The sequence below is a fragment of the Cetorhinus maximus genome, chromosome 13, assembly GCF_964194155.1.
Source record: "Cetorhinus maximus chromosome 13, sCetMax3.hap1.1, whole genome shotgun sequence".
Lineage (NCBI taxonomy): Eukaryota > Metazoa > Chordata > Chondrichthyes > Lamniformes > Cetorhinidae > Cetorhinus > Cetorhinus maximus.
In genome coordinates, this window is record NC_135891.1 from 72,446,889 (window position 1) to 72,474,128 (window position 27,240).

The window sequence follows — 27,240 nt, forward strand, 5'->3', positions numbered from 1 at the left end:
CGAGAAGTGAGGAGGGGGAGGGAGATTAGGAAGGGAAGGGAAGTGAGGAGGGGAGGGAAGTGAGGAGGGGGAGGGAGATGAGGGGGAGGGAGGTAAGGAGGGGGAGGGAGATGAGGAGGGGGGAGGGAGATAAGTAGGGGGAGGGAGGTGAGGAGGGGGAGGGAGGTGAGGATGGGAGGGTGGTGAGGAGGGTGAGTGTGGTGAGGAGGGTGAGTGTGGTGAGGAGGGTGAGGGAGATGAGGAGAGGGAGGGTGGTGAGGAGGGGGAGGGAGATGAGGAGAGGGAGGGTGGTGAGGAGGGGGAGGGAGATGAGGAGGGGGAGGGAGGCGAGGAGGGGGAGGGAGGTGAGGAGGGGGAGGGAGGTGAGGAGGGGGAGGGAGGTGAGGAGGGGGAGGGAGATGAGGAGTGGGAGGGAGGTGAGGAGGGGGAAGGAAGTGAGGAGGGGAGGGTGGTGAGGAGGGTGATGGAGGTGAGGAGTGGGAGGGAGGTGAGGAGGGGAGGGAGGTGAGGAGGGGGAGGGAAGTGAGGAGGGGGAGGGTGGTGAGGAGGGGGAGGGAAGGGAGGAGGGGGAGGGAGGTGAGGAGGGTAGGGAAGTGAGGTGGGGGAGGGTGGTGAGGAGGGGGAGGGAAGGGAGGAGGGGGAGGGAGGTGAGGAGGGGAGGGAAGTGAGGTGGGGGAGGGAGGTGAGGAGGGGAGGGAGATGAGGAGGGGGAGAAAAATAAGGTGGGGAAGGGAGGTGAGGAGGGGGAGGGAGGTGACGAGGGGAGGGTGGTGAGGAGGGGGAGGGTGGTGAGGAGGGGGAGGGAGATGAGGAGGTGGAGGGTGGTTAGGAGGGGGAGGGAGATGAGGAGGGGGAGGGTGGTGAGGAGGGGGAGGTTGGTGAGGAGGGGGAGGGAGCTGAGGAGGGGGAGGGTGCCGAGGAGGGTGAGGGAGATGAGGAGGATGAGGAGGGGGGAGGGTGGTGAGGAGGGGGAGGGTGATGAGGAGGGGGAGGGAGATGAGGAGGGCAGGGAGATGAGGAGGGGAGGAGGGAGAGGGAGATGAGGAGGGGAGGAGGGGGAGGGTGGTGAGGAGGTGGAGGGAGATGAGGAGGGGGAGGGTGGTGAGGAGGGGGAGGGAGATGATGAGGGGGAGGGAGATGAGGAGGGGGAGGGAGATGAGGAGGGGGGGGGAGATGAGGAGGGGGAGGGTGGTGAGGAGGGGGAGGGAGATGAGGAGCGGGAGGGAGATGAGGTGGGGGAGGGTGGTCAGGAAGGGGAGGTTGGTGAGGAGGGGGAGGTAGATGAGGAGCGGGAGGGTGGTGAGGAGGGTGAGGGTGATGAGGAGGGGGAGGGAGGTGAGGAGGGTGAGGGTGGTGAGGAGGGGGAGGTAAGTGAGGAGGGGGAGGGAGATGAGGGGGGGAGGGAAGTGAGGAGGGGGAGGGAAGTGAGGAGGGGGAGGGAAGTGAGGAGGGGGAGGGAAGTGAGGAGGGGGAGGGAAGTGAGGAGGGGGAGGGTGGTGAGGAGGGGAGGGAGATAGGAGGGGGAGGGAGATGAGGAAGGGGAGGAAAATAAGGAGGGAGAGGGAAGTGAGGAGGGGGAGGGAAGTGAGGAGGGGAGGGAGATGAGGAGGGGGAGGGAGATGAGGAGGGGGAGGGAGATGAGGAGGGGGAGGGAGGTGAGGAGGGGGAGGGAGATGAGGAGTGGGAGGGAAGTGAGGAGGGGAGGGTGGTGAGGAGGGTGAGGGAGGTGAGGAGTGGGAGGGAGGTGAGGAGGGGAGGGAGGTGAGGAGGGGGGAGGGAAGTGAGGAGGGGGAGGGAAGTGAGGAGGGGAGGGTGGTGAGGAGGGTGAGGGAGGTGAGGAGTGAGAGGGAGGTGAGGAGGGGGAGGGAGGTGAGGAGGGGGAGGGAAGTGAGGAGGGGGAGGGAAGTGAGGAGGGGGAGGGAGGTGAGGAGGGGGGGGAGATGAGGAGGGGAAGGCAAGTGAGGAGGGGGAGGGAGGTGAGGAGGGGTAGGGAGGTGACGAGGGGAGGGTGGTGAGGAGGGGGAGGGAGATGAGGAGGGGGAGGGTGGTTAGGAGGGGGAGGTTGGTGAGAAGTGGGAGGGAAGTGAGGAGGGGGAGGGAGATTAGGAAGGCAAGGGAAGTGAGGAGGGGGAGGGAAGTGAGGAGGGGAAGGGAGATGAGGAGGGGGAGGGTGGTGAGGAGGGGGAGGGAGATGAGGAGGGGGAGGGAGAAGAGGAGGGGGAGGGAGATGAGGAGAGGGAGGGAGGTGAGGAGGGGGAGGGAGGTGAGGAGGGGGAGGGGAGTGAGGAGGGGAGGGTGGTGAGGAGGGTGAGGGAGATGAGGAGGGGGAGGGAGGTGAGGAGGGGGAGGGAGGAGAGGATGGGGAGGGTGGCGAGGAGGGTGAGTGTGGCGAGGAGGGTGAGGAAGATGAGGAGGGGGAGGGTGGTGAGGAGGGGAGGGAGACGAGGAGGGTGAGGGAGCTGAGGAGGGGGAGGGTGGTGAGGGGGGTGAGGGAGATGAGGAGGGGAGGGACGTGAGAATGGGGAGGGTGGCGAGGAGGGTAAGTGTGGCGAGGAGGGTGAGGGAGATGAGGAGAGGGAGGGTGGTGAGGAGGGGGAGGGAGATGAGGGTGAGGGAGGCGAGGAGGGGGAGGGAGACGAGCAGCGGGAGGGAGATGAGGAGCGGGAGGGAGATGAGGATGGGGAGGGAGGTGAGGAGGGGGAGGGAGATGAGGAGTGGGAGGGAGATGAGGAGGGGGAGGGAGATGAGGAGGGGGAGGGAAGTGAGGAGGGGGAGGGAAGTGAGGAGGGGGAGGGAGATGAGGAGGGGGAGGGAGGTGAGGAGGGGGAGGGAAGTGAGGAGGGGGAGGGAGATTAGGAAGGGAAGGGAAGTGAGGATGGGGAGGGAAGTGAGGAGGGGAGGGAGATGAGGAGGGGGAGGGGAGTGAGGAGGGGAGGGTGGTGAGGAGGGTGAGGGAGATGAGGAGGGGGAGGGAGGTGAGGAGGGGGAGGTAGGTGAGGAGGGGGAGGGAGGTGAGGAGGGGGAGGGTGGTGAGGAGGGGGAGGGAGATGAGGAGGGTGAGGGAGGTGAGGAGGGGGAGGGTGGTGAGGAGGGTGAGGGTGTTCAGGAAGGTGAGGGAGCTGAGGAGGGTGATGGACGTGAGAATGGGGAGGGTGGTGAGGAGGGTGAGTGTGGCGAGGAGGGTGAGGGAGATGAGGAGAGGGAGAGTGGTGAGGAGGGGGAGGGAGATGAGGAGAGTGAGGGAGGCGAGGAGGGGGAGGGTGACGAGGAGCGGGAGGGAGATGAGGAGCAGGAGGGAGATGAGGAGGGGGAGGGAGGTGAGGAGGGGGAAGGAGATGAGGAGGGGGAGGGAGATGAGGAGGGGGAGGGAAGTGAGGAGGGGAAGGGAGGTGAGGAGGGGGAGGGAGGTGTGGAGGGTGAGGGTGGTGCTAGCAGCTTCAAACCAAATGGTAACTGAGGAAACAATCTGATGTATTCATTAGTTGTGAAGAATTTTTTATTTAAGCAAATAAAGAGCAAAATTGGGAGCCACTATCTGAAGTGCAGATCACCACGTGGGGCATGGATCTTGTGCCAGTCACAGAGACCTGGAAGCGAGGAATTTGAACTCTATGGGTAGAATGTTCCAATTTCAGACTAAGTTGAGTGTTGGGCAGGTTTTGCGGCGTGTTTCCCGCTGGGCGATGTGGTGGGAACTCTCAGGGGACTGACAGGTTTCACCAACTCCGCCATCACCTCAGGCCTTCAGTAAACTGGGCAGCATATTTAAAGGCTGTCTCTTCATAGAGCTAGCACTCTCCAAGGAAAAGGGAGCTGCTGCCAAAGGGAGGAAATATATTGATCCCAAATTTACGATGCCTCCCTCGAGCACCATCTGGACGCAGCGGGGACCCACCGCAATGTCCTTGTCATGAAGCTATTAATGTGCATAATATTATTGGAAAATATTTTCATTTTAAAATAGAGGTTTTGTCTGTGGGTGTGTCTTAATTGGATTAAAGCCAGTTAGTCTGGGTGCTTTAATATGTACTAGTTTTGAGATGTAAGAGAGTTAGTGTGCATTTACATTTTTTGAATAGAGCATTCAAGAAGTGGGGTGAAAACTGATGCCTTTCTAGCAGCTACCAAGCAATATGTTTATATTACTAATAAAGATGGTACAATGAAAGAGGTTTCAGTGCTAAAAGGTGGAGTTCAAAGATGTTGATACAATGAGAATTTACATTCAATGGGCAGTGGTAGGTATAACTTCAGCAGTTTTTGGGTGTGCAGAGCAGAGGCAATGTGAGATCAAAAGGCAGCTGCAAGCCTCCAACTGGCTCCACAGGAACCAAAGTGAAAAGAACCTCATTTTGAATTTGTAACGTGAAAATGCTTTGCCCGGTGTCTGGTGAAGTCTATGGGTTGCTGTTGCCTTAATGGAGATTAGTTTGGGAATTTGTTAAAAGTTCTGGTAGTAGTAATTTGTAGCCATGTGTATATTTTAACCTGTGTAAATCAATAAAATATTTCACTTGGTTTAATATAAAACCTCAAGAACCGGTGGTCAGATTCCTGAATTTAGAGTCACATCTCAAACATACCACTTAAAATTATGGGTTATGACAGTTGTTAAAAGTTTCCTTCTGGGATTTTTAAATAACTCAGCTGCACCTACTGCATCGGTCAGAACAGTCCTCTACCACTGCTTTGGGCAAAGACCAGCAAGCCTGGTGACCAGTACAGCATGGGAGGCAGTGGTTAGCACCAACACACTCCAAAATGGGAAAGCCAACCGGTGTCAAAAGAGGATGAATGATCTCCACAGTTCCACGAGGGTAAATCACTCTTCTCATCATTCTCAACTCACACGCTCGCAAACCCATCACACACCCACAGGGCCCTCACTCACTGCCTGTTCAAGGGACATCACCATTCACTCTATCACACACATCTTCATCTGCCCTACAGATCATGACCTTACCCTATCCATGGCACCACTCACCATCCGCACAAGCCAGGCACACTTGTCATCTGGCCTGGCTGGCATCCCGCTTACCCTCTCCCTCTATACATGCAGGACAAGCTGGCACATGACAAGAGGGAGAGGTCGCAGGCTGGCGGAGGAATGCCTGAAATCAAAGCCCTCACGGACTTTGAAAATAGAGCCATCCAGCTGGCCGGTGATGACCGGGACTGGTCCTGTGCTGACGGTGAGGTCGGCGCTGCTGTACCAAGTGAGGATCCAGCAGTCCAACATCCATCAGACAACCATACCGTGAGTGATGTATCCTCTTTCACAGGCCACTGCCATGCACTAATTATCTCTCCTTGCTTTCACAGGCACATCTGCCAAACAGCCGAGGGGGTCTGCATCTCTCGGAGGGCAGCTGGAAGCCAGAAATTTGCTGAGTCTGAGCCAGATCATGAGCCTCTGGGGTAGGCCATACCACCTCCGGCACTGTCACCCTTGCTTCGAGACTCCCTTCCCTCTGGAAATGTTACCTTAACCTCGAGACTCCCTTCCCTCTGGCACTGTTCCCTCGCCTCGAGGCTCCCTTCCCTCCCGCACAGTTACCCTTGCCTCGAGATTCCCTTCCCTCCGGCACTGTTACCCTCGCCTCGAGACTCCCTTCCCTCCAGCAGTATTACCCTCGCCTCGAGATTCCCTACCCTCCGGCACTGTTACACTCGCCTCGAGATTCGATTTCCACCGGCACTGTTACCCTCGCCTCGAGACTCCCTTCCCTTCCGCACTGTTACCCTCGACTCAAGATTCCCTTACCTCCATCACTGTTACCCTCGCCTCGAAGTTCCCTATCCTCCGCCAATGTTACCATCGCCTTGAGATTGCCATCACTCCGGCATGGTTACCCTCACTCCGAGATTCCGTTCCTTCCAGCTTAGTTACCCTCGCCTTGAGATTCCCTTCCCTCCGACACTGTTACCCTTGCCTCAAGACTTCTTTCCCTCCCGCACTGTTACCCTCGCCTCTAGATAACCTTCACTCCATCACTGTTACCATCGCCTCGAGATTCCCTTCCCTCTGGCACTGTTACCCACGACCTCGAGATTCCCTTCCCTCCATCACTGTTACCATCGCCTCGAGATTGCCATCACTCCAGCATTGTTACCCTCACTCCGAGATTCCGTTCCTTCTGGCAGAGTTACCCTCGCCTAGAGACACCCTTCGTCTAGCACTGTTACCCTCGCCTCGAGATTCACTTCCCTCTATCACTTTTACCCTCGCCTTGAGATTCCCTTCCTTTCGGCACTGTTACCCCCGCCTCAAGACTCACCTCCCTCTAGCACTGTTACCCTCACCTCGAGACAACCTTCCCTCCTGCACTGTTACCCTCGCCTTGAGACTCCCTACCCTCGGTCACTGTTACCCTCGCCTCGACATTCCCTTCACTCCGGCACTGTTACCCACGACTCGAGATTCCCTTCCCTCCATCACTGTTACCATCGCCTCGAGATTGCCATCACTCCAGCATTTTAACCCTCACTCCGAGATTCCGTTCCTTCCGGCAGAGTTACCCTCGCCTAGAGACTACCTTCCCTCCAGCATTGTTACCCTCACCTTGAGATTCCCTTCCCTCCAGTACTATTACCATCGCCTCGAGATTCACTTACCTCCAGAACTGTTACCCTCGTCTCAAGACTCCCTTCCATCCAGCACTATTACCCTCGCCCCGAAATTCCCTTCCCTCCGCCATTGTTACCCTTGCCACGAGACACCCTTCGTCTAGCACTGTTACCCTCGCCTCGAGATTCACTTCCCTCTATCACTTTTACCCCCGCCTTGAGATTCCCTTCCTTTCGGCACTGTTACCCCCGCCTCGAGACTCACCTCCCTCTAGCACTGTTACCCTCACCTCGAGACAACCTTCCCTCCTGCACTGTTACCCTCACCTTGAGACAATCTTCCCTCCTGCACTGTTATCCTCGCCTCGACATTCCCTTCACTCCGGCACTGTTAGCCTCGCTCCAAGATTCCCTTCCCTCTGGCACTGTTACCCTCACCTCGAGACAACCTTCCCTCCTGCACTGTTACCCTCACCTCGAGGTTTCCTTCCCTCCAGCATTGTTACCCTCACTCCGAGATTCCCTTCCCTCCTGCACTGTTACCCTCGCCTCGAGACTTCTTTCCCTCCTGCACTGTTACCCTCGCCTCGACATTCCCTTCACTCCGGCACTGTTAGCCTCGCTCCAAGATTCCCTTCCCTCTGGCAGTTACCCTCACCTCGAGACAACCTTCCCTCCTGCACTGTTACCCTCACCTCGAGGTTTCCTTCCCTCCAGCATTGTTACCCTCACTCCGAGATTCCCTTCCCTCCAGCACTGTTACCCTCGCCTCGAGACTTCTTTCCCTCCTGCAATGATAGCCTCGCCTTGAGACACCCTTCCCTCCGGCACTGTTACCCGCGCCATGTGACTCCCTTCCCTCGCTCATTCTTACCCTCGCCTCAACATTCCCTTCACTCTGGCACTGTTACCCTCGCCTTGAGATTCCCTTCCCTCCGGCACCATTACCCTCGCCTCGAGATTCCCTTCCCTATGGCACTGTTACCCTCACATCGTGACAACCTTGCCTCCTGCACTGTTACCCTCGCCTTGAGACTCCCTTCACTCCGGCACTGTTACCCTCGCTCTGAGATTCCCTTCCCTCCGGTACTGTTACCCTCGCTCTGAGATTCCCTTCCCTCCGGTACTGTTACCCTCACTCTGAGATTCCTTTCCTTCCGGTACTGTTACCCTCGCCTCGAGGTTCCCAACCCTCCGGCATTGTTACCCTCACTCCGAGATTCCTTTCCTTCCGGCACTGTTACCCTCACCTCGAGACAAACTTCCCTCCTGCACTGTTACCCTCGCCTCGAGACAACCTTCCCTCCTGCACTGTTACCCTCACCTTGAGACTCCCTACCCTCGGTCATTGTTACCCTCGCCTCGAGATTCCCTTCCCTTCGGCACTTTCACCCTCGCCTCGACATTCCCTTCCCTCCAGCAGTTATCCTCACCTCAAGACTACTTTCCCTCCCGCAATGATAGCCTCGCCTCGAGACACCCTTCCCTCCGTCACTGTTACCCTCGCCTCGAGACTACCTTATCTCCATCACAGTTACCCTCGCCTCGAAACTCCCTTCCCTCCTGCACTGTTACCCTCGCCTCGAGACTACCTTCCCTCCAGCACTGTTACCCTCGCCTCGAGGTTCCCTTCCCACCGGCACTGTTACACTCGCCTCGAGACTCCCTTCCCTCGGTCACTGTTACCCTCGCCTCGACATTCCCTTCTCTCCATCACAGTTACCCTCGCCTCGAGATTCCCTTCCCTCCAGCACTGTTACCCTCGCCTCGAGATTCCCTTCTCTCCAGCACTGTTACCCTCGCCTCGAGATTCCCTTCTCTCCAGCACTGTTACCCCCGCTTCGAGACTCACCTCCCTCCGGCACCGTTACCCTTGCCTCGAGACTACATTCCCTCCATCACTGTTACCCTCGCCTCGAGATTCCCTTTGCTGCGGCACTGTTAACCCCGCCTCGAGACTACTTCCCGTCCCGCAATGTTACCCTCGACTCGAGACACCCTTCCCTCGGTCACTCTTACCCTCGCCCCGACATCCCCTTCCCTCTGGTGCTGTTACCCTTGCTCCGAGATTCCCTTCCCTCCGGCACTGTTACCCTCGCCTCGACATTCACTTCCCTCTGGTGCTGTTACCCTTGCTCCGAGATTCCCTTCCCTCCATCACTGTTACCCTCGCCTCGAGACATCCTTCCCTCCGGCATTATTACCCTCGCCATGTGACTCCCTTCCCTCGGTCATTCTTACCCTCACCTCGACATTCACTTCACTCTGGCACTGTTACCCTCGCCTTGAGATTCCCTTCCCTCCGGCACTATTAGCCTCACCTCGAGTTTCCCTTCCCTACGGCACTGTTACCCTTGCCTCAAGATTCCCATGCCTCCGGCAGTTACGATCACCTCGAGATCCCCATCCCTCCAGCACTGTTACCCTCGCCTCGAGTCTCCCTTCCCTCCGGCACTTTTACCCTCGCCTCGTGATTCCCTTCCCTCCGACAATGTTACCTTCGCCTCAAGATTCCCTTCCATCGGGCATTGTTTCCCTCGCCTCGTGACTACCTTCCCTCCGGCACTTATACCCTCGCCTCGTGATTCCCTTCCCTCCAGCACTTTTACCTTCGCCTCAAGATTCCCTTCCATCGGGCATTGTTTCCCTCGCCTCGTGACTACCTTCCCTCCATCACTCTTTCCCTCGCCTTGAGACTCCCTTCCCTCTGGCACTGACACCCTCGCCTCAAGGTTCCCTTCCCTCCAGCACTGTTACACTCGCCTCGAGACTACCAGGTCTCCATCACAGTTACAGTCGCCTCAAGACACCCTTCCCTCCGGCACTGACACACTCGCCTCGAGATTCCCTCCCCCCGTCACTGTTACCCTTGCCTCGTGACTACCTTATCTCCATTACAGTTAACCTCGCCTCGAAACTCTCTTCCCTCCCGCACTGTTACCCTCGCCTCGAGACTGCCTTCCCTCCAGCACTGTTACCCTCGCCTCGAGACTGCCTTCCCTCCAGCACTGTTACCCTCGCATCGAGCTTCTCTTCCCCTCAGCACTGTTACCCTCGCCTCGAGACTACATTCCCTCAAGCACTGTTACCCTCGCCTCGAGATTCCCTTTGCTGCGCCACTGTTAACCCCGCCTCGAGACTACTTTCCGTCCCGCAATGTTACCCTCGACTCGAGACACCCTTCCCTCGGTCACTCTTACCCTTGCCTCGACATTCGCTTCACTCTGATGCTGTTACCCTCAACCCAAGATTCCCTTCCCCCCATCATTGTTAACCTCGCCTCGAGATTCCCCTCCCTCTGTCACTGTTACCCTCACCTCGAGGTTCCCTTCACTCTGGCATTGTTACCCTCACTCCGAGATTCCCTTCCTTACGGCATTGTTACCCTCACCTCGAGAAAACCTTCCCTCCCGCACTGTTCCCTTTGCTTCGAGATTACCTTCCCTGCCACACTGTTACCCTTGCCTTGAGGTTCCCTCCGGCACTGTTACCCTCGCCTCGAGATTGCCTTCCCTCCGGCAATGTTACCCTCACCTCGAGACTACATTCCCTGCATCACTGTTACCCTCGCCTCGAGAAACCATTCCCTCCCGCACTGTTCCCTTTGCTTCGAGATTACCTTCCCTGCCACACTGTTACCCTCGCCTTGAGGTTCCCTCCGGCACTGTTACCCTCGCCTTGAGACTCCCTTCCCTCAGTCACTGTTTCCCTCGCCTCGAGACACCCTTCCCTCGGTCACTCTTACTCTCGCCTCGATATTCCCTTCACTCTGATGCTGTTACCCTTGCTCCAAGATTCCCTTCCCTCCGGCACTGTTACACTCACCTCGAGATTCCCCTCCCTCGGTCACTGTTACACTCGCCTCGAGACTTCCTGGTCTCCATCACAGTTACATTCGCCTCGAGACACCCTTCCCTCCGGCACTGACACACTTGACTCGAGATTCCCTCTCCCCGGCACTGTTACCCTCACCTCAAGACTACCTTATCTCCATCACAGTTAACCTTGCCTCGAAACTCCCTTCCCTCCCGCACTGTTACCCTCACCTCGAGACTACCTTATCTCCATCATAGTTAACCTCGCCTCGAAACTCCCTTCCCTCCCGCACTGTTACCCTCGCATCGAGACTACCTTCCCCTCAGCACTGTTACACTCGCCTCGAGTCTCGGTTCCCTCAGTCACTGTTACCCTCGCCTCAACATTCCCTTCCCTCCAGCACTGTTACCCTCATCTCGAGATTCCCTTCCCTTTGGCACTGTTACCCTCGCCTCGAGATTCCCTTCCCTACATCACTTTTACCCTCGCCTCGAGATTCCCTTCCCTCCATCACTTTTACCCTCGCATTGAGATTCCCTTCCTTCCGGCACTGTTACCCCCACCTTGAGACTCACCTCCCTCTGGCACTGTTACCCTCGCCTCGGGTTTCCCTTCACTCCCGCATTATTACCCTCACTCCGAGATTCCCTTCGTTCTGGCACTGTTACTCTCACCTCGAGATTTCCTTCCCTCCAGCACTGTTACCCTCACTTTGAGACTCCCTTCCCTCAGTCACTGTTACCCCCTCCTCGAGATTCCCTTTGCTCCGGCACTGTTAACCCCGCCTCGAGACTACTTTCCCTCAGGGAATGTTACCCTCGCCTCGAGAAACCATTCCCTCCCGCACTGTTCCCTTCGCTTCGAGACTACCTTCCCTCCAGCACTGTTACCCTCGCTTCGAGACTACCTTCCCTGCCACACTGTTACCCTCGCCTCGAGGTTCCCTTCCCTCCCGCACTGTTCCCTTCGCTTCGAGACTACCTTCCCTCCCGCACTGTTACCCTCGCATTGAGACTACCTTCCCCTCAGCACTGTTACACTCGCCTCGAGTCTTGGTTTCCTCAGTCACTGTTACCCTCGCCTCAACATTCCCTTCCCTCCAGCACTGTTACCCTCGCCTTGAGATTCCCTTCCCTCCATCACTTTTACCCTCGTCTCGAGATTCCCTTCCCTCCATCACTTTTACCCTCGCCTCGAGATTCCCTTCCCTCCATCACTTTTACCCTCGCATTAAGATTCCCCTCCCTCGGTCACTGTTACCCCCACCTTGAGACTCACCTCCCTCTGGCACTGTTACCCTCGCCTCGGGTTTCCCTTCACTCCTGCATTATTACCCTCACTCCGAGATTCCCTTCCCTCCGGCACTGTTACCCTCGCCTCGAGAAACCATTCCCTCCCGCACTGTTCCCTTTGCTTCGAGACTACCTTCCCTCCAGCATTGTTACCCTCGCCTTGAGGTTCCATCCGGCACTGTTACCCTCACTCCGAGATTCCCTTCCTTACGGCACTGTTATCCTCACCTCGAGAAAACCTTCCCTCCCGCAATGTTAGCCTCGCCTCGAGATTCCTTTCCCTCCAGCACTGTTACTCTCACCTCGAGATTCCCTTCCCTCCTGCAATGTTACCCTCGCCTCGAGAAACCATTCCCTCCCGCACTGTTCCCTTCGCTTCGAGATTGCCTTCCCTCCAGCAGTGTTACCCCCGCCTCGAGATTCCCTTCACTCTGGCACTGTTACTCTCACCTTGAGATTCCCTTCCCTCCGGCAATGTTACCCTCGCCTCGAGACTAAATTCCCTGCATCACAGTTACCCTCGCCTCGAGAAACCATTCCCTCCCGCACTGTTCCCTTTGCTTCGAGACTACCTTCCCTCCCACACTGTTACCCTCGCCTTGAGGTTCCCTTCCCTCCAGCAATGTTACTCCTGCCTCGAGATTCCCTTCACTCCGGCACTGTTACCCTCGCCTCGAGAAACCATTCCCTCCTGCACTGTTCCCTTCGCTTCGAGACACCCTTCCCTCGGTCACTCTTACCCTCGCCTCGAGATTCCCTTCACTCTGGTGCTGTTACCCTCACCCCAAGATTCCCTTCCACCCATCATTGTTAACCTCGCCTCGAGATTCCCCTCCCTCGGTCACTGTTACACTCGCCTCGAGATTCCCTTCCCACCATCAATTTTACCCGCGCCTCGAGATTCCCTTCCCTCTGGCACTTTTACCCTCGCCTCGAGATTCCCTTCCCTCCGGCACTGTTACCCTCGCCTCGAGGTTCCCTTCCCTCCGGCACTATTACCCTCGCCTCGAGGTTCCCTTCCCTCCGGCACTATTACCCTCGCCTCGTGGTTCCCTTCCCTCCGGCATCGTTACCCTCACTCCGAGATTCCCTTCCCACCATCACTGTTACCCTCGCCTTGAGATTCCCTTCCCTCCGGCACTGTTACCCTCGTCTCGAGATTCCCTTCCCTCCGGCACTGTTACCCTCGCCTCGAGACCCGGTTCCCACCAGCACTGTTACCCTCGCCTCGAGATTCCCTTTGCTCCGGCACTGTTTCCCTCGCCTCGAGATACCCTTCCCTCGGTCACTCTTACCCTCGCCTCGACATTCCCTTCACTCTGATGCTGTTACCCTTGCTCCGAGATTCCCTTCCCTCCGGCATTGTTACCCTTGTCTCGAGACTACGTTCCCTCCATCACTGTTACCCTCGCCTTAAGATTTGCTTTCCTCCGGCACTATTACCCTCACCCCGAGATTCCCCTCCCTCCATCATTGTTAACCTCGCCTCGAGATTCCCCTCCCTCCGGCTCTGTTACCCTCGCCTTGAGACTCCTTCCCTCGGTCACTGTTACACTAGTCTCGAGATTCCCTTCCCACCATCACTTTTACCCACGCCTCGAGATTCCCTTCCCTCCGGCACTGTTACCCCCGCCTCGAGTCACCCTTCCCTCCGGCATTGTTACCCTCACTCCGAGATTCCCTTCCTTCCAGCACTGTTACCCTCGCCTCGAGACTACTTTCCCTCCCGAAATGATAGCCTCGCCTCGAGACACCCTTCCCTCCAGCACTGTTACCCTCGCCTCGAGACACCCTTCCCTCCGGCACTGTTACCCTCGCCTCGAGGTTCCCTTCCCTCCGGCACTGTTACCCTCGCCTCGAGGTTTCCTTCCCTCCGGCACTGTTACCCTCGCCTCGAGACTACTTTCCCTCCCGAAATGATAGCCTCGCCTCGAGACACCCTTCCCTCCGCCCACTGTTACCCTTGCCATGTGACTCGCTTCCCTCGGTCATTCTGACCCTCGACTCGACTCGGTTCCCACCAGCAATGTTACCCTCGCTTTGAGACTCCCTTCCCTCAGTCACTTTTACCCCCGCCTCGAGATTCCCTTTGCTCCGGCACTGTTACCCTCACCCCAAAATTCCCTTCCCTCCATCATTGTTAACCACGCCTCGAGTTTCCCCTTCCTCGGTCACTGTTACACTCGCCTTGAGATTCCCTTCCCTCCAGCAGTGTTACCCTCACATTGAGATTCCCTTCCCTCCATCACTTTTACCCACGCCTCGAGATTACTTTCCCTCCCGAAATGATCTCCTTGCCTCGAGACACACTTCCCTCCGTCACTGTTACCCTTCCCTCGGTCATTCTTACCCTCGCCTCGACATTGCCTTCACTCTGGCACTGTTACCCTTGCTCCGAGTTTCCCTTCCCTCCGGCACTGTTACCCTCGCCTCGAGACTACATTACCTCCATCACTGTCACCCTCGCCTCGAAACTCCTTTCCCTCTCGCACTGTTAACCTCACCTCGAGATACCCTTCCCTCCATCACTGTTCCCCTCACCTCGAGACTACCTTCCCTCCTGCACTGTTACCCTTGCCTCGAGATTCCATTCCCTCCGGCACTGTTACCCTAGCCTCGAGTCAACCTTCCCTCCGGCACTTTTACCCTCGCCTCGAGATTCACTTCACTCCGGGAATATTACGCTCGCCTCGAGATTCACATCCCTCCTCCACAGTTACCCTCGTCTCGAGATTCCCTTCCCTCTGGCACTTTTACCCTCGCCTCGGGAATCCATTCCCTCCATCACTGCTACACTCGCTCGGAGTTTCCCTTCCCTCCGGCACTTTTACCCTCGCTTCGAGATTCCCTTCTCTCCTCCACAGTTACCCTCGCCTCGAGATTCCCTTCCCTCCAGCACAGTTACCCTCACCTCAAGTCTCCCTTTCCTTCGTTACTTTTGTCCTCGCCTCGAGAATACCTCCCCTCCGGCAATGTTACCCTCGCCTCGAAATTCCCTTCCATCCGATATAGTTACCCACGCCTCGAGATTACGTTCCCTCCATCACTGTTACCCTCACCTCGAAATTCCCTTCCCTCCCGCACTGTTAACCACGCCTCGAGATACCCTTCCCTCCATCATTGATCCCCTCGCCTCGAGACTACCTTCCCTCCTGCACTGTTATCCTTGCCTCGACACTCGGTTCCCTCTGACACTGTTACCTTTGCCTCAAGACTCTCTTCCCTCCTGCACTGTTACCCTCGCCTCGAGATTCCCTTCCCTCCGGCACTGCTACCCTCTTCCCGAGATTCCCTACCCTCCTCCGCCGTTACACTCACCTTGAGACTGCCTTCCCTCCATCACTTTTACCCTCACTCAGAGATTCCCTTCCTTCCGGCACTTTTACCCTCGTCTCGAGACTCTTTTCCCTCGTTCACTGTGGCCCTAGCCTCGAGTGCACCTTCCCTCAGGCACTTTTACCCTCGCCTGGAGAATCCCTTCACTCCAGCAATGTTACCCTCGCCTCGAGAATCTCTTCCCTCCATCACTGCTACCCTCGCTCCGAGTTTCCCTTCCCTCCAGCACTTTTACCCTCGCCTCGAGATTCCCTTCCCTCCATCACTGTTGCCCTAGCCTCGAGTCAACCTTCCCTCCGGCACTTTTACCCTCGCCTTGAGATTCGCTTCACCCCGGGAATGTTACCCTCGCTTCGAGATTCCCTTCCCTCCGGCACTGTTACTCACGCCCCGAGACTCTGTTCCCTCGTCACTGTTACCCTCGCCTCAGCTTCCCTTCCCTCGGCACTGTTACCATCGCCTCAATCTTCCTTTCCCTCCGGCACTGTTATCCGGGCCTCGAGATTCCCTTCCCTCCAGCACAGTTACCCTAACCGTAAGTCTGCCTTTCCTTCGTCACTTTTGTGCCCAGTCTGTATAAATCAGCAAATACAGCCCAGACTGTATAAATCAGCAAACACAGCTCAGCCCATATAAATCAGTAAATATAGGCAAGTCTGTATAAACCAGCAAATACAGCCCCGTCTGTGTAAACAAAACAAATACAAACAATCCTGTATATACGCAGCAAATGCAGCCCAGCCTGTACAAACAAAACAAATACAGCCCAGTCCATATAAATCAGCAAATATAGCCCAGTCTGTATTGATCAGCAAATACAGCCCTGTCTGTATAAATCATGAATTACAGCCCAGCCTGTATAAATCAGCTAATATAGCCCAGTCTGTCTAAATCAACAAAGATAGCACCATCTGCATTAAAAAAACCAAATACAGACAAATCTACATATACACAACAAAAACAGCCCAGCCTGTATAGGGCAGCAAATACAGCCCAGACTGTATGAACCCAACAAATACAGCCCAGTCTGTATAAATCAGCAAATAAAGCCCAGTCTATATAAATAAGCAAATACAGCCCAGTCTGTATCAATCAGCAATTATCGCCCAGTCTGTATTACTTAGCAAATATAGCCCAGTCTGTATTAATCAGCAAATACAGCCCGGGTTATATATAGACAACAAATGCAGCCCAGTCTTTATAAATCAACAAACGGAGCTCAGTCTGTATAATTCATCAAATATAGACCAGTCTGTGTAAATCAACACATTTAGCCCAGTCTGTATAAATCAGCAAATATAGACAAGTCTGTATAAACCAGCAAATACAGCCCCATCTGTATAAATAAAACTATTACAAACAAGCCTGTATATATGCAGTAAATGCAGCCCAGCCTGTATAAACAGCAAATACAGTTCAGCCTGTAAAAATCAGCAAATATTGTCTAGTCTGTACAAACAAAACAAACACAGCACAGTCTGTACATAGAAAACAAATACAGCCCAGTCCGTATAAATCAGAAAATACAGCCCAGTCTGTATCAATCAGCAATTATCGCCCAGTCTGTATTACTTAGCAAATATAGCCTAGTCTGTATTAATCAGCAAATACAGCCCGGGTTGTATATAGACAACAAATGCAGCCAAGTCTGTATAAATCAGAAAACGCAGTCCAGTCTATATAATTCATCAAATATAGACCAGTCTATATAAATCAGCCAATATAGACAAGTCTGTATAAACCAGCACATACAGCCCCATCTGTATAAACAAAACAAATACAAACAAGCCTGTTTATATGCAGAAAATGCAGGCCAGTCTGTATAAACAGCAAATACAGCTCAGTCTGTATATAGACAACAAATACAGCCCAATCCGTATAAATCAGCAAATATAGCCCAGTATGTATTAATCAGGAAATACAGCCCTGTCTGTATAAATCAGCAATTACAGCCCAGTCTGTATAAACCAGCTAATATAGCCCAGTCTGTATAAATCAGCAAAGACAGCCCCATCTGTATAAACAAAACAAATACAGACAAATTTATATATACACAACAAATACAGCCCAGCCTGTATAAGTCAGCAAATACAACCTAGTCTGTATAAATCAGCAAATACAGCCCAGTCTGTATGAACTCAATAAATACAGCCCAGTCTATATAGAACATCAAATACAGCCCAGTCTGTATAAACTAAACATATACAGCCAAGTGTGTATAACACAAAAATATGGCCCAGACTGCATAAACGCAACAAATTCCACCTAGTCTGTGTAAACTTAGCAAATTCAGCCTTGTCTGTATAAACTCGACAACTGCAACTGATTCTGTATAAACTCAACATGTACAGCCCAGTCTGTATAAACATCCCAAATACATCCCAATCCTTATCAACATGGAAAATATAGCCCACTCTGCACAAACAAAACAAACACAGCCCAGTCTGTATATAGACAATAAATACGCCCAGTCTGTGTAAATCAGCAAATACAGTCCAGTCTGTATATTGGCAACATACAGCCCAGTCTGTAAACATCAGCAAATATAGCCCAGTCTGTACAAACAAAGCAAACACAGCCCAGTCTGTATAAATCAGAAAACGCAGTCCAGTCTGTATAATTCGTCAAATATAGACCAGTCTGTATAAATCATCAACTATATCCCAGTCTGTATAAATCAGCAAATATAGACAAGTCTGTATAAACCAGCAAATACAGCCCTGTCTGTATAAACAAAATAAATGCAAACAAGCCTGTATATACGCAGAAAATGCAGCTCAGTTGGTATAAACAGCAAATATAGCTCAGTCTGTATAAATCAGCAAATATTGTCCAGCCTGCACAAACAAAACAAATACAGCACAGTCTGTATATAGACAACAAATACAGCCCAATCCGTATAAATCAGCAAATATAGCCCAGTATATATTAATCAGCAAATACAGTCCTGTCTGTATAAATCAGCAATTACAGCCCAGCCTGTATAAATCAGCTAACATAGCCCAGTCTGTATAAATCAGCAAATACAGCCCAGCCTGTATGAACTCAGTAAATGCAGCCCAGTCTATATAGAACAGCGAATACAGCCCACTATGTGAAAACACAACAAATGCAGCCAAGTGTGTATATACACAAAAATACAGCCCAGTCTGCATAAACACAACAAATGCAGCCCAGTCTGTGTAAACTTAACAAATGCAGCTTCGTCTGTATAAACTCAACAAATGCAGCCCAGTCTGTATATAGACCACAAATACATCCCAGTCCATATAAAATGAAAAATACAACCCAGTCTGTATAAACACAACAAATGTAGCCCAGTCTATATGAACGAACCAAACACAGCCCAATCTGAGTAAGCTCACAAAATACAGCCCAGTCTGAGTAAATTCAACAAGTGCAATGCAGTCTGAAAAAACTCAACGAATACAGTTCAGTCTGTATAAACATAACAAATATAACCCATTCTGTATAAACTAAACAAATACAGCCCAGTTGGTATAAATCAGCAAATACAGCCCAGACTGTATAAACACAGCAAATACAGCCAAGTCTGCAAAAAATGCAGCCCAGTCTGAGAATATTGAACAAATACAGCCCAGTCTGTATAAATCAGCAATACATTCCACTCTGTAAACTCAACAAATACAGCCCCATCTGTATAAACTCAACAAATACTCTATATAAATCAGCAACTATATACCAGCCTGCATAAACACAACTGCAGCCCAGTCTGAGTAAACTCAACAAATACAGCTCAGGCTGAATAAACACATCAAATACAGCCCTGCCTGGATAAACTCAACAAATACAGTCCAGTCTGAGTAAATCCCACAAATACAGACCAGCCTGTAATGTCTCAACAAATGCAATCCAGTCTGTATATACAAAATATATACAGCCCATTTTGAAAAAAATCAACAAATACAGCCCAATCTGTATAAATCAGCAAGTACAGCCCCATCTGTATAGTCAACAAATATAGCCCAGTCTGTATAAATCAGCAAATATAGTCCGGTCTGTATAAATCAGCAAATACTGTCCAGTCAGTATATAGACAACAAATACAGCCCAGTCTGTGTAACTCAGCAAATAAAGCCCCATCTGTATAAAGTCAACAAATACTCAGTATGAATCAGCAACTATATACCAGCCTGTATAAACACAACAAATACAGCCCAATCTGTGTAAACTCGAGAAATACGGCCCAGTCTGTATAAACTCAACAAATAGAGCCCAGCCTGTATAAACTCAACCTGGTCTCTATAAACTCAACAAATTCAGCCCCATCTGTCTAACCTGAGCAAATACTGCCCAGCCTGTATAAATCAACAAATACAACCCAGTCTGTGTAAATTCAACAAATACAACCCAGTCTGTATAATCTCAACAAATACAGCCCAGTCTGTATAATCTCAACAAATACAGCTCAGTCTGTATAATCTCAACAAATACAGCCCAGACTGTACAATCTCAACAAATACAGCCCAGACTGTGTAACGTTGATAGTGGAGGAACGTATGAACTTCTAAGTCAGGTTTTACTTCAGATTTCCAGCATCCGCAGTATTTTGCTTTTATCGCATAATAGTTGTGTTAGAAAAAATGAAGCCTTTGGTATTTGACCAGCATTTTGTGGTCAGGAGACACCGGAGTTATTTTCCGCCAGTTCTGAAGGAGTCATGTTGAATTTGAAACACTAGCTCTGTGAGCAGAATTTTTAGCTCGGCGTGTGGGCCGCTCACATGTTGGTGAGCATCCCGACGTCATGCCGCACTCGCGCAGTATTTCGGTTAGTGGGTGGGCGTAAAAATCGGAAGCCTGCCTGCTGACAATTAAGAGGGCATTAAGGCCATTAAAGATCCAAATGTGCCCAATTTTTCGTTGCCAGCCCAATGTTACGTTTGGCGAGCAGGCAAATCCGCCAGTTGGCCTTTGCATTTTTCAGGAAACCTCATCCTCGGGTGGGATGAAGCTTCTGTGATACATTAAAATAAAAGTAATTTTCTGTGAACAGCATTTTCATGATCTAGATTTTCAGGTGACTGATTATGAAGCTTGGGCACTTTTCTCCAGTTTCTGTGACCTTTATTTTAGGTTGTTCAGGCCTTCACCTCCCTGAGGCAGCTCTCTGCCTTCAGGGAGCTTTCTGTGAGTGCTCACTCTCACCTGCACTGACTCCAGCGCTCGCCCTCCTCCCACCCCCACCCTAGCAACGCTGAGCCTTTCAGCACGCATTTCATGCTGGCTGGCCATTAATTGGACAGCCAGCGTGAAATCGTGGTTGGGGGCCAATCGCGGTCGACGGTTTGTTCCCCTGCCGCTCCCAGGCCTGCCGATTGCTTGCGCCCGCCAAACTAAAAAGCCTGCCCCATGTTTCTCTCTCCACAGATGCTGCCAGACTTGCTGAGTATTTCCAACACATCTCTATTTTCCACATTGTCGGGTAGATGCCAGTGTTGTAGCTGCACTGGAACAGATTGGCTAAGGGCCTGGCTAGTTCTGGAGCACAAGTCTTCAGTCTTTGCTGCATCCAGTTGGTGAGGTATAAATGGACTTTCATATGAACTTCCACTTAATGCTGGCATTGACCCAATATCATGAAAAACTGCCCAGATATGAACTGTCTAAATAAACAGGACATATCTGACCAGGCCGATTACCACCCTAGCAGTCTACTCTCGGTCATTAGCAAACAGTTGCTGTTTTTGTGACTGGAAGTCTGTGACGAGTGGTGTACTGCAGGGTTCGGTGCTGGGACCCTTGCTGTTTGTACTGTATTAATGATTTAGACATGAATATAGGAGGTATGATCAGTAAGTTCACAGGTGACATGAAAATTGGTGGTGCCGTAAATAGTGAGGAGGAAAGCCTTAAATTACAGGACGATATAGATGGGCTGGTAAGATGGGCAGAGCAGTGGCAAATGGAATTTAATCCTGAGAAGTGTGAGGTGATGCATTTTTGGAGGACTAACACAGCAAGGGAATACACAATGAATGGTAGGACCCTAGGAAGTGCAGAGGATCAGACAGACATTGGTATACATGTCCATAGATCTCTGAAGGTAGCACCACAGGTAGATAAGGTGGTTTAGAAGGCATATGGGATACTTGCCTTTATTAGCCGAGGCATAGAATATAAGAGCAGGGAGGTTATGTTGGAGCTGTATAAAATGCTAGTTAGGCCACAGCTGGGGCACTGTATGCAGTTCTGGTCTCCGCACTATTGGAAGGATGTGATTGCACTGGAGAGGTTGCAGAGGAGATTCACCAGGATGTTGCCTGGGCTGGAGCGTTTCAGCTATGAAGAGAGACTGGATAGGCTAGAGTTGTTTTCCTTAGAGCAGAGAAGGCTGAGGGGGGACCTGATAGAGGTATACAAAATTATCAGGAGCATAGATAGGGCAGATAGGAAGAAACCTTTCCCCGTAGCAGAGGTGTCAATAACCAGGGGGCATAGATTTAAGGCAAGGGGCAGGAGGTTTGGAGGGGATTTTAGGAGGCATTTTTTCACCCAGAGGGTGGTTAGAATCTGGAACACACTGCCTGAGGGGGTGATAGAGACAGGAACCTTCACAACATTTAAGAAGTATTTAAATGAGCACTTGAAACACCATAGCATACAGAGCTATGGGCCAAGTGCTGGAAAATGGGATTAGAATAGATAGGTGCTTGATGGCTGGCATTGACAACAATGGGCCAAAAGGCCTGTTTCTGTGCTGTATAACTCTATGACTCTATGACAAACTGATAGAAGGGGTCATCAACAGTGCTATCAAGCAGCACTTAGCAATAACCTGCTCACTGAAGCTCAGGTTGGGTTCCGCCAGGGCCACTCAGCTCCTGACCTCATTACAGTCTTAGTTCAAACATGGACAAAAGAGCTGAACTCCTGAACTGAGGTGAGAGTGACTGCCCTTGACATCAATGCAGCAATTGACCATAGTTCTAAAGATCAAGATGTGGGAACAGTTTGGGTGGAGATAAGAAATAGCAAAAGGAAGGTCACTTGTGGGAGTAGTTTATAGGTCTCCTAACAGTAGCTATGCTGTAGGACAGGGTTTATAGGAAGAAATAATGGGGGCTTGTATGAAAGATACTGCAATAGTCATGGGCGATCTTAATCTTCATATAGATTGGATGAAACAGACCACAAAGGTAGCCTGGAGTTGAGTTGAAAGAGGGTTTTTAGGCCAATTTCTTAGAACATCACATTCTAGTGCCAACCAGACAGCAGACTAGTCTAGACCTGGTAGTGTGCATTGAGGCAAGTTTAATTAATGATTTTATAGTAAAGGAGCCTCAAGGTAGCAGTGACCATAATATGCTTGAATTTTGCATTCAGTTTATGGAAGAGAAGGGGGAGAATTGTAGTCTAAGATTAATGTCTTAAACTTAATAAAGGCAATTACAACAGCATGAGGACAGAGCTGACAACAGTGAACTGGGAAGATAGATTAAATAGGAGAAACAGTGGCAGACATTTAAGGAAATATTCCATAATTCTCAGCAAGGATAAATAGGAGCAAACAAACACGTGAATTAGGAGGAGTAGTAGGCTATTCAGCCCCTTGAGCCTGCTCCACCATTCAATTAGATAATGGCTTATCTGATTTTGGCCTCAATGCCACTAACCTGTACACCCCCTATATCCTTTTATTCCCTTGTTAGCCAAGGATCTATCTACCTCTGCCTTAACATTATTCATTGACCCCCACCTCCATCGCTCTCTGGGGAAGAGAGTTCCGCAGGCTAACAGCCCCCTGAGAGAAAAAAAAATCTCCCTTGGGTCCCCTAGTTCAAGTCTCTCCTACAAGGGGAAACATCCTCTCAGCATCCACCCTGTCAGATTTCCTCAGGATCTGATATGTTTCAATAAGATCACCACTCATTCTTCTAAACTCCAATAGATACCTGCCCAGACTGTCCAACCTTTCCTCATAGGATAACTCCCTCATCCCAGGAATGAGCCAAGAGAACCTTCTCTGAACTGCTTCTAATGCAATATATCCTTTCTTAAATAAGGAGACCAAAGCTGTACACAGTAGATAAAAGCAAAAAACTGCGGATGCTAGAAACCCAAAACAAAAACAAAAGTACCTGGAAAAACTCAGCAGGTCTGGCAGCATCTGCGGAGAGGAACACAGTTAACATTTCGAGTCCGAATGACCCTTCAACAAAACTAAGTAAAAATAGAAGAGAGGTGAAATATAAGCTGGTTTAAGGGGGGGGGGTACTGTACACAGTACTCCAGATGTGGCCTCACCAATGCCCTGTACAACTGTAAGCATTCCTACTTTTATATTCCATTCCTCTTGCAATAAGCACCAAAATTCCATTCGCCTTCCTAATCACTTGCTGCACCTGCATGATAACTTTGTGATTCATGTACCAGGGCACCCAGATCCCTCTGTACCACCGAGTTCTGCAATATCTCTCCGTTTATATTTATATTCCATTGAGAAAGACTCTAGGATAAGGATACACCATCTGTGGCTAACTAAGGCAGTTAAGAATAGTACCAAATTGAAAGAAAAAGTATACAATACTGCAGAGATTAGCGGTAAATCAGAAGATTGGGCAGATTTTAGAAATCAGCAAAGAATTACTAAAAAAATTGAGGGAGAAATTACAATATGAGAGTAAACTAGCTAGAAATATAAAAACGGATAAAGTTTCTGCAAGAATTTAAAAAGGAAAACAGTCACTAAAGTGAGTGTTGGTCCCTCAGAGAGAGAGTCAGGGGAATTAATAATGGAAAACAAGGAATTGGTGGAAGCTTTGAAGAGATATTTTGTATCTGTCTTCACTGTGGGAGAAACAAATAACACCCCAAGAAAACTTGAAAATCAAGAAGTAAAAAAGAGGGAGAAATTAAAACAATCACAGTCGCCAGGTAAAAGTTACTGTGAAAACTATTGACAAGTCCCCTGGAGCCGATGGCCTTGACACTAGCATCTTCAAAGAAGTGGCTGTGGAGAAAGTGGGTGCATTGGTTGTGAACTTCCAAAATACCCTAGATTCTGGAAAGGTCCCAGTGGATTGGAAAATCACTAATGTAACTCCTCTATTCAAGAAAGGAGGGAGACAGAAAGCAGGAAACTACAGGCCAGTTAGCCTAACTTCTGTCATAGAGAATTTTGAGGGGGTATGTTTAAGGGAGTAATAGCAGGACATTGATTTTGTGAAAGGGGAATCATGTTTGACTAATTTATTAGAATCCTTCGAGGATGTGAAAGTAAGCCCAGCAACTACAGGCCAGTCAGTTTAACTTTGGTGGCGGGGAAACTTCTAGAAACAATAATTCAGGACAAAATTAATATCTCATGGACAAATGTGAGTTAATTAAGGAAAGCCAGCATGGGTTTCTTAAGGGAAAATCACATTGAACTAATTTGCTGGAGTTTTTTGAAGAGGTAACATAGAGGGTCGATGAGGGTAATGCTGTTGATATGGTGTACATGGACTTTCAAAAGGCATTTGATACAGTGCCACGCAACAAACCTTCAGGAAAGTTATATCTCATGGAATAAAAGGAACTGTAGCAGCATGGATACGGAATTGGCTGAGTGACAGGAAACAGAGAGTAGTGGCCAATGGATATTTTTCGGGCTGGAGGAAGATTTGTAGTGGAGTTCCCCAGGGGTTGGTATTGGGACCTTTGCTTTTCCTGATATATATTAATGATCTCGATCTTGGTGTATGGGAAACAATTTCAAAGTTTGTGGATGATACAAAACTTGGAAGCATTGTAAACTTAGGAGGACAGTGGAGAACTTCGAAAAAACAGAGACAAGTCAGTACAGTGGGCGGACAGGTGGCAGATGAAGTTCAGTGCAGAGAAATGTGAAGTGATTCATTTTGGTAGGAAGAACATGGAGAGACAATGTGAAATAAAGGGCACAGCTCTAAAGGAGCAGAGGGTGTTTATGTGCATAAATCATTGAAGGTGGCAGAACAGGTCGAGAGTGCGGTTAATAAAACAGGCAGTACCTGGGGCTTTAGTGACACTGGGGTATAAAAGCACAGAAGTTATGTTAAACCTGTGTAAAACACTGGAGTACTGCATTCAGCTCTGGGCGCCAAACTTCAGGAAGGGTGTGAAAGCTTTAGAGAGGGTGCAGAGAAGGTTCACAAAAATGGTTCCAGGGATGAGGAAATTCAGTTTCATTGATAGATTGGAGAAGTTGAGACTGTTTAACTTGGAAAAGAGGAGGTTGAGAGGAGATTTGATAAAGATATTCAAAATAATGAGGGGCCTGGGCAGAGTAAATAGGCAGAAAGTGTTTACATTGGTGGAAGGATCGAAAACCAGAGGGCACAGATTTAAGGTAATTGGCAAAAGAATCAATGGAGAAATGAGGAGAAACTTTTTCACACAGTGAGCGGTCAGGATCTGGAATGCAGGGAATTAGACTGTCACCCGAAAAGGAAGAATGTGCAGGGTTACGGGGAGAAAGGTGGGGGAGGGGCACTAGATACATTTCTCCTTCGGAGAGTCAGCACAGAGACGATGGGCTGAAAGGCTTCTTCCTGTGCTCTAACCTTTCTGTGATTCTGTGAAATCTTTGGCTGTGAGAGGATAAGTTGAGATGGTTGATAGAAAGGCATATGGAATCCCATGCTTCATTAACAGAGGTAGAGAATGTAAACCTTTATTAAGCTCCAACTGGAGAAGTGTGTTCAATTCTGGGCACCACAGTTTAGGAAGGGTGCTGAGGCTTTAGGAGAGTGCAGAAGAGATTTAGCAGCATAATCCCAGGCTGCAGGAGTTACAGCCAGGCTGAGAGACAGGAGAGGCTGAGAGACAGGAGAGGTTGGGTTGGAATAAGAAAACTGAGCAGCTGTGGATAGAGAAACAGAGCTAACGTTTCAAGTCCGTATGACTCTGATTTGGAACGGAGAGGTTGAGGCTGGAGTTGGAGTGCCAGAGAAAGTTAAAAGAAGATTTGACAGGGGTGTTCAAAAACATGAATGGTTTTGATGGAGTGAATAAGGAGAAACTATTCCAGTGGGGCTGGTAAGAGGAGGGACACAGATTTGATAAAACCAAAGTGGGAGATGAGGAAAGGTTTTATTCACACAGTGAACTGTGGTAATCTGGAAAGTACTGCTTGAAAGCTAGATGGTATAGAATGATGGGAGGAGGAAGTAGAGCATAGACACATGGACTGGTTGGGCCAAATGGTCCATGTATCCTATGTGGTTCTGTTTAAAAGTATGTAAAAGATTTAAAGAAATTAAACCAGCAGTGACAAATAAAGGAAGCATGAGAAAAACATAATAGCAGGCTGTGTTGGCCCAAACATACAAAGCATAAGAAACACATTTTAGAAACATAGAAACTAGGAGCAGGAGTAGGCCATTCGGCCCTTCGAGCCTGCTCCGCCATTCATTATGATCATGGCTGATCATCCAACTCAATAGCCTGCTCCCACTTTCTCCCCATACCCTTTGATCCCTTTCGCCCCAAGACCTATATCTAACTCCTTCTTGAAAACATACAATGTTTTGGCCTCAACTACTTTCTGTGGTAACGAATTCCATAGGCTCACCACTCTCTGGGTGAAGAAATTTCTCCTCATCTCAGTACTAAATGGTCTACCCCATATCCTCAGACCGTGACCCCTGGTTCTGGACTTCCCCACCATCAGGAACATCCTTCCTGCATCTACCCTGTTTAGTCCTATTAGAATTTTACAGGTTTCTATGAGATCCCCCCTCATCCTTCTGAACTCCAGCGAATATAACCCTAATCGACTCAATCTCTCCTCATATGTCAGTCCCGCTATCCCAGGAATCATTTGGTAAACCTTCGCTGCACTCCCTCGATAGCAAGTACATCCTTCCTCAGATAAGGAGACCAAAACTGCACACAATATTCCAGGTGTGGTCTCACCAAGGCCCTGTACAATTGCAGCAAGACATCCCTGTTCCTGTACTCGAATCCTCTGGCTTTGAAGGCCAACATACCATTTGCCTTCTTTACCACCTGCTGCACCTGCATGCTTACCTTCAGTGACTGGTGTACAAAGACGCCCAGGTCTCGTTGCACATTCCCCTCTCTCAATTTATAGCCATTCAGATAATAATCTGCCTTCCTGTTTTTGCTACCAAAGTGGATACCTCACATTTATCCACATTATACTGCATCTGCCATGCATTTGCCCACTCACTCAGCTTGTCCAAATCACACTGAAGCATCTCTGCATCCTCCTCACAGCTCAC